Source organism: Meleagris gallopavo, chromosome 1 (genome assembly GCF_000146605.3).
Source record: "Meleagris gallopavo isolate NT-WF06-2002-E0010 breed Aviagen turkey brand Nicholas breeding stock chromosome 1, Turkey_5.1, whole genome shotgun sequence".
Taxonomy (NCBI): domain Eukaryota; kingdom Metazoa; phylum Chordata; class Aves; order Galliformes; family Phasianidae; genus Meleagris; species Meleagris gallopavo.
In genome coordinates, this window is record NC_015011.2 from 89,664,430 (window position 1) to 89,673,131 (window position 8,702).

The window sequence follows — 8,702 nt, forward strand, 5'->3', positions numbered from 1 at the left end:
AGATACAACTCTAAGCCCTTTAACCTGGTATCGTGCCAGCGGCAAAACCACTCTCCCACCTGCTGTCTCAAGGTAAAGAAGCCACAAGGGCTGCAGTTCAGATGGTTATTTTGGTGGCTGCCTTCCCATTTACTATCAATGTATGGCTTCTTGAGTGGGGAGGTCCACACCTAAACACTCCTTTACTGTAATTAGGTGGCTTGCTTCAGGTAACTGGATTTGTGGTTCCTCATTCAAACAAATCTGAATGAGGCCTGGCACAGCACAGCACTTGGGGTAGTGAAACCCATTAGAAAACAAAAAGTGCTTGGGGACAGAGAGAGGTAGTGGCCATGGGATTTGTACTGGGCTAATCTCTCAGGAAACTATACCACAAGGAGTCGGCATCTGAGCCACAGTCATTGGAGGGAAGCAGAGAGGAAGGGAAGAGGACTGGTGTTAGCCATGGACATAGAATGCAGTGGGGAGGGGATGTGAGTGAGCATAGCCAATGTGTCTGATGCTATCTTTGTGTCCCTAGGGCTCAGGAACTGGTGCCTTCCAAGTTTTAATTGTTGCTCGGCAGCTTCCTTGGTGGCCAGCCCTGGGCTTTCTGGGTGAGATGGTTGTGCTCTGTCCCGCCCTTGTAGCTGGTACACAGGGCACATGGGACTTGGGTCTCAGCACCGAAGGCATCCGTGGTTTGTGCTTTGAGAACATCAGCTTCAGGGCTTACGTGTGTCAGGGATAGTCAAGGAAATTGATCTAAAGTAACTTCTAGTGGATTAGTTAAATCGCCTTATGCCCTTTTGTGGATGCTCACGCTCAGAATGTGTGGCCCTAATTTGCTTTAGCTTAATTCATTTCCAAAAATCCACTTCAGAAGTGACTTTGGGTCACTTGCATTTTGAGTGTGTATCTACGTAGGTGTTTGCTGGGGTTTAACAAAACTCTGACAGAAACTGAATTCTTTTGTGCCCTCGTGATGCTTTGTGATGCTTTGTGAAGGACAAGCCCTCATAGAGGGAAGGGCAGTAGAAGCACCTTCAGCCTGTGCTGCTACCCTCCGCCCTTCTCCCACTGGCACCTTTTGCAGCTGTGTAGGTACAGCTGTGTCTCCACTGTGCTCCAGGACCATGTGTGCTCCCTGTCTCTTACATGCCTGAAAGCAATGCTGGGAGCCATTGTGATGTGTCCATGTGAAGCCCTGTTTTCTGGCAGTGAGTCTACGTGAGAGGACCTGCACACAAGGGTCAGCAGCTACAGGTGGTGGGCTTTCAAGCTGGCTTCATTGCTACAGACCCTAGTCAAGAAGAGCTACACGAATGCTACATAAGAGAGTTATTGTTCTCATTTTCTCAGAAACAGAACCAAACTTTTTTTTTCTTTCATCCAGTTATGAATTTTTAATTGATTCATTAGATTGAGTGGCTCTTTTTTGGCAGCAAAAAAGCCTGGAGGGAGATAGGTTTGTTAGCATCTCTATTCTCTCTGTTTATGTGTGAAATGGATGGTTTTAGGCTCGCTGCACTGGGATCTTTGAGTTGCTTTTCCCTGTGGCTTGAAGGAAGAGCTGAGGGAAGAGTCTTCCCCCTTTTCACCAAGGCACACAGCCCTGTGATGGGGTAGCTTGCTGGGGCTAGATGAGACAGTAGTACAGGCTCAAACATGGGCTGCTTTCAGTACCAGCACATCTCGGCTTGCAGCAGTGACTAGGATGTGTCTTTGCTCTTGCCTTCTGAGCAGTATCAGGGGCTTCTGAGATTGCTAAAAAAGACAGTTGGTAGCTAGTTGGGCTTCAAAATACAGCTCAGTGCACCTTATGGTCAGCAAATATGTCTGGTTGTCCTCCCATTTTTGGTGTCTCATCATCAGGTTCCTTTATTCACTGGGGATCTTGGCTAGAATCTAGCACTGCTTTTCTGATATGACATCGGAAGAGGGTAGGTGTGGCACTGAGGGACATGGTGTAGCAGGCATGGCCATGATGGGTTGATGGTTGGACTAGAGGATCTTAGTGCCCTTTTCCAGCCTTAATGATTCTGTGATGGCCTGGAGTAAACAGTGTTCCCCAGGCACTTTTAGGGACTGTAATCTCCACTGATCTGAATTTAGGCATGCATCACAAGCACTGATCTCACCTATGCTAGAAATTAGGCCAGTAATGTAGTTCAAGGGCCTTCTGCTATAGGGGATTGTATACCAAGGCTTAATGTTTTTAATCAGCCTTCAGTTCACTTCATTTGCTTCAAAAACAAGTCTCTCTCTGTATCTTGTTGCCTCTCTTCTACTCCTGAACAGCATCATTGTGAAGAAGAGGTTATGCCCAGGCTGGGAGATGTCCTGCATTCTTCCTCCCAACACATCTTAGATGAATTGCAGGTGCTGAGTGAGGCAGCAAAAACAAACAAACAAAAAAAAAGACAGGTGCAACTCTGCAGGATGTTATGGAATCATGGCCTTGTGATTGACTTATGAGAAAGGATTAAGCCCATGTACAAAGTCTGCAGCTCTATTGTTTGCCTTCTGAGTAGAGCTGATAGAGTTCAGTTCTCCAAAGCCAATATGAAATTGCTGAAGCTATTTGTCGGGGATGGGGAAGGTTTGTTGTTTTTTTTTTTTTTACAGAAGTGTTGTCCCACTCATCTAATGCCATGTATGTTGTCTCAGCTAGGTGCTGAGGCAGTGTCTGCAGTCAGAGGACAGAGAGACAAACCTGGAGAGCAACCCATCTTTGTTTAGGTTATGGTATCTTTCTCTAGGTTGACTGAAGAGAGAGCCTTAACGTGGCATTTAGCGTCGAGTTCTTCCCATAGTGGCTGGTGAGGTGTTTCTGTGCAGTAATTTGGGTGAAGCAGCAGCAGTGCTGTGCAGTCTGAGATTCTGGCCTGTGCTTCTCATCTTATGTTGATGGGTAAATAAACTTGTGTGTTGCTGACGGGTGGAAGTGAGCACATGGCAGTTACTTCAGAGTGAGTGAGTCACTGCAAATTTGTACTCCACTCTGTATCTGCAGTGGGTTGTTTGTGTGCCTGTATGCTTACTTAGATTACAGCCAAGAGGCCCAGGTCTAACCTCTTCAGAAGTTTCAGACTTTTATCTCAGTGGGTTTTTTATCTGTGCTCCAAAAAACATTGAGTTCTTCTTCAGAAAGTAACTGATTTGAGGGAAGAAATCAAGCTTTGAGGTTTTTCTTTAACAGGTAGCGACAGTGTGGGAGAAAGCCTTTCAAAGCACTTGAGGAGGTGGCAGCTCTTGAACTCTGTATTTTTGGGGAAGCAGCTGTGCGGCATCAATCCTTAACAAGTTAAAGCAAAAAAAAACAAAAAAAAAAAAAGAAAGGGTTCAGGACAGGGAGATGCGTAGCAACCTCCTAGGTACTTTAGAACGAGGAGGAGCGATTGGTGCAGACTTGAGAGCCAAGCAGCACTTGGTCTCAGCAGTGAGCAAGAGCAGGCTGGTGCCTGCAGAGATGGATACCGTCCTTCCTGTCCTCCCAGGGTTGGATGAGAGAAGGGCATTAGCATGAGCTGGGCACCGGAGAGGCTTTCACAGAATTCCAGCGTGGTTGGGATGTAAAGGTACCTCTGGAGGTCACCTGCTCTAGTGCCAGCTCAAGCAGGGGTCACCCAGAGCAGGCTGTCCAGGACCACATCCAGTCAGCTTTGGAAGATCGCAAGGAGGGAGATCTCGCAACCTATGTAGGCAGCCTGTGCCAGAGCTCTGTCCCTGCACAGCGTAGCACTTCCTGATGTTCAGTTAGTACCTCCTGTGTCCCAAGTTTGGGCCTATTGCCTCTTGTCATGGCATTCAGCATCACAAGCTTTGGTGGTGCTGGAGGTAGAGGAAAGATTTATACGGGCCAAACGCTCAGTGTTGGAAGGGAAGGAGCCAAGTGCATCTCAGACAGGTTTTTGAGGGAAGAGGGTTGTTCTCTTTGGTTAAACTTGCAACCAAAAATCTTGAGAACTGTCTGTGGAGAGCTGAAGGAGACGTAAAAGGCAAAAAGAATGAAGTGAACTTTTATTGCCTGTAACAGCTGCTGCTGCTTGTTGCCAGTAGCTTCTCCTCTTTGTCAACTGCTGCCATACATGATCTGTCTGCACGCAGAGCTGAGGGAGTATGCCTTCACCCAGCTTTGCTGTGCTGGGGAGAGCAGCAGCTGCCCTGGGGGCCTGGGGTCACTCACCATGAGAGAAATCACTTCTGCTTATATGGGTCTCATGGACTTCACTGACTGTGCATGATTCCAGTTGTTAACTAGGCTGAAGGTGGCTTCCCCAAAGGGAGGTGTCAAAGAGAAAGACAACAGTCATACAGACAACGATCTACTGGTTTGAGTAAGTACTTTTTTCTGTGCTGCCTTTGCTTAGTTCTCCCCCTGAGGACAGGGGGAAGCGTCGTATGTGCCAGCAGGTTGTATCCTGGGGAAGACAGAGACCAGACCTTTAACAGCTATGCATAGTGGAAGAATGAGCCTGGAGACAAAAATCAAAACAAGATGTTCAGACTGCCTGGTGAGGTGGTACACTACCACCTCTCTAGGAGTTTTCAGCACCTGACAAGGATCAAGTGAGCAACTGGATCTGACCTTAGAGCTGACACTGCTTGGGGAGGTTGGACTGCAGACCTCAAAGGTCCCTTCCACCCTGCACTGTGCTATGGTGCATCACTGGGCTGTGGGGCAGTAGAAAGCAGTATTAGGCACCAGGTGGTACGGAAGGGTGTTTTTTTCTGGTGTATTTCTTGTATTTCACATGTTCATATTTCTTTTGAGAATTTGCAGGAGTTTATCTCTTGCTTACTTTGTATGAAGGTGAAATCTGGATATCCTAATCTCAGAGAGGCTGGGAAATCTGAGGCCATCTGATTGGCTTTGCTACCTCTGTGAAGCATGTGTATGTTTTATTTGGCCAAGCAGTCAATTAACCGACGTAAGTTCTAGGGTTGGTTATTGTTGAAATTCCTGCTCTGTGAGTTATATTCATCTTTGCTTGTTCGGGCTGTGCTTGTTGCACTAATTAGTTCCCCAGAGGAGTAAAATGTCCTTCGCTTTCAAATTCCCCTTTAGCTGGCATAAAAAATAAAATAAAAATTCAAATATCTTCTACTAGGTGGTCCTCTGCAGCTAGACACAGGGTATTTTGTTCTTACCGTCCTCCTTCACATTACTACATTTCCCTGTAGTAGTCTTGGGAAGAAAAAAAAAAAAAAAAAACAACACATTTGACCTACACTGCTCTGCTTTTTCTCTCTATTCCTATGTATGGAGAAGGAGTGCTTGATATCAAGGGAGCGAGGAGCACAGGTAAGCATATTTACCTCCAACCATTCCTATGGATGCAGCCTGGGCAGTGGCAGCAGCAAAGCACAGCACCCAGTTTCTGGAGCAGTGTGGGGCTGGGAGACTGTGGCCATCAGGTCCTCCCTTGCACCAAGCCACCAGCTTGCTGCCTCTCCCAGGGTGCAGCCCGCCCCTATCTCCCTCCCTGCTTTCCAGCTGGTGAAATTAGGGATAATAGCGTACAAGCCATACAAGCCTTTCACAAAGTCTAAGCTAAATAATTGTAAAGTGCTTTGAGCTCTTCAGATAACGGGAGTTAGGAACAAAGGCTTATATTTCTGTTCTGCCTGGTAATGATCCTGAATGGGATTCGTTTCCAGCTCTGCGTCCTGGAAGCAGTGCCACTCCAGCTCTGCACTGGCTTTGCCCTGGGGAAGTGGTGCAGATAGCAGGAGCTGCTGGGCTGGGGCACCGGGCCCTGCCAGCTGTGACCCTGCTGCAGGAGGAAGGCACTAAGACCTGCTCACAGAGCCAGTCTCCCTCCCTCCCTCTCTTTTTTTTTATTTTTAATCTTGGCTTTAGCTGTAGACAATCTGGCAATGAATTGCACGGGCTAGTTCTTCTGTGTGCTTTTTACAATACCTTTTTGTGGGTGCCATTCTGGTTGTAACTGAAAGCTTGTAACAGAAATCTCTCCAAGCATCCTTGCGTTGCTGGAGAAGGTTCACTTGTTATTGTGTGCATCTTTATCTTGTTCTCTGCTGTTATTTTTTCCTGCTAAATGCTTCCAATTACTCCTGTTTTGTTGCAACAAGCAATCTCTTTTCATATTGGAATTGCTTGCCTGAGTTTTATTTTTTTTGTTATTGTGTTACGTATCTCTGCTTCTATATGTGCAGGTGAAACAGAATAAATTTTAGCTAGATTGTACCTGAGCAAATGCATAACCCATTATGTCTACTCTCTCCCTTCTTTGTGTCGTGGCATTTTTCCCCTTCCTCATCATCCTGCCCCATTACTCTCAGCTGCAGGCAGCCCAGTTGCATGGCACCTTTGGGCTTTCAACTGTGGAATGAATCCTTTCTTGTTTCCCACCCACATACCCCTTTGTGGGAAACCTGGAGTGAGACACATTGGGGTCACATCACTGTGTTCCATATGTTTTGCCTACACTGACCCTTTTCAGGTCAGGGTACTTCTTAAAATTGAGATGGCACGTGGAACAGGTTTGAGGTGGGAATGTGTGCCGTTTTTTCTGTGTGTCTGTATGCTTATGCATAGGCACTGTAGGAAAGAAATGTATTTTAAAATGCATTTCTAAAAATGGAAATGAATACAGACTCGGGTGATTGCACAGCGCTCTGCTCTCAGCTCCAGCCTTCAGGCCTTTAAAATGCACCCTCTCCCTCCTAGACTTATGATGCCTTTTACCTGTCATAAAGGGAAGTGCAGAAGCCCAAATGCAAATGTGCCTTCAACCGGTGAAGAATCACAGCATTTGGCTTGAGTAGGTTTCTGTGCGGTGTTCAACCTGAATAGTAAAGGGACCAGCCAGCCAAAATGATCTTGGAAAGGAGAAGAGACTGTAGCAGCCTGGTTCCAGGAGGCTCAGGGCTGCAACCTCCAGCCTGGTCTCTTGGTGGTTTGGGACACACTTGGCTCTGCTCGGCATCACCTAATGGGGCCAGGGTGCTCACCTGGGTGCAGTGCAAGGCTTGCCATCCTCTGCTGCTAGAGCCATGCACAACAGCCTGTGTGCCCATATCACTTATTATCCTGCCAGCACTTCCCCCCGTGTGCTTTGCCAGTTCCCAATAAAATGAGGCATTTGGTAGTCCTAAATGTCCTATTTATAAATAGGATGTCTTTCAGTCTGTTGCTTTGAGAAGAGCAATGGGCGGTGTACAGGCTGTTTACATAGATGCCATCATGTCTGGGTGCTCAGTGTCAATAAGAGGTAAAGGATGCAAAGGTTTTTAAGGTGAGATAGAAAAATCTTTAGCCTGGGCATCTGGGTTGTCCTGGACTCTTTTCTCTAAATGGAAGCACTGGAGGCTCTCGCCCTTCCCTAGCTGAACCAGCTGAGTGGATGAGGGCGGCCATGGGGCACAATCTCTTTGTCGTGCATCCCTGCATGTGACAGGTAGCAGTCAGTCTGGCGGCTCTGCCCCAGGGACCATGCCGTGCCTGCTGATATACCCCACTGGCATTTCTGGCAGCTCTGCCAGGCTGATGGGCTGTGGGGTGCTCTTCTCCCCCACCTCCTGACAGCCTCTCGGCGTTAACGTGGAGTGCAGCTGGCAGCATATGGCAGTCGTCCCTGCTCTCAGCAATTGCTCGGTGAACTCTGAAAGCGAAGGACGATCCCTGCAGCTCCTGCCAGCTGTGGTGCTGAGAAATCCCACGATGGAGCTGGCCGTTTTTCTGTTAACAGCAAAATTTTGCACTCCGCACTGCCCGGTTTTTCCCTGCTACCTCTTTGGGGATGTCTTGCTCTGCTTGCTCCTTTTTCCTTCTCCTTTTATCTTCACTTTCCCTTGAGAATTGCTTTATTTGTCCTCTGGTGCCAACCTGGGTTGGATTGCTCTGCATTCCTGTTGATCTGCTGCCCAGAATGGTGAGGGCAGCTGCTCCTGCAGCTGATCATAGAATGGCTTGGGTTGGAGAGGACCTTGAAGATCATCTGGGTCCGACCCTCCTGCCGCTGACTGCAGCACTTCAGTTGTGACCATCAGATGAACTCTTTACCCACTGAACAGTCCACCCTTCAAATCCATGTCTCTACAATTTGGAGATCAGGATATGGTGTGGGACCATGTCAAAGGCCTTGCACAAGTCCAGGGAGACAACATCAGTTGCCCTTCCTTCATCCACCCATACCGTCACTCCATCACAGAAGGCCACCATGTTGGTCAGGCACAGTCTGCCCATGGTGAAGCCATGCTGCCTGTGTCAGATCATCTCCACATCTCACATGTGCCTTAACATCTCTTCCAGGAGGATCTGCTCCATGATCTTCCCAGGATGCCAATGCTTTCCTTGTGGGGAAAGCAGGGCTGGTGGTGAATGACAGAGCCCCGTGCAGCAGAGGGAAGGGCAGTGCCCACTGCTGAACAGCCTGCAGTCCTGTCCCAAACTCTGGCAGTTTCCCCACTGCCTCCTGCCCTGCGGCACAGGCCAGTGCAGGAGGACTTCTGATGTGCTGGGATGGGAGCCAAAGCTGAGATGGGGGCAAAGAAAGCTGGTGGGGGAGAAATTTTTCCATCTTGACTCTGTGGCTGCCCTGTCAGTTTAGCCCTATAACAGTTTTACAATCTTTATCTGATATAGGTTTAAGAGGATTTCCCTGGGCGCAGTGGGATTATTATAAGTCAGAGAGCAGTCTCCAGCTGATATTCCTTCAGCAAGTATTTATTTTAAGTGGGTTTAACTGTATTTA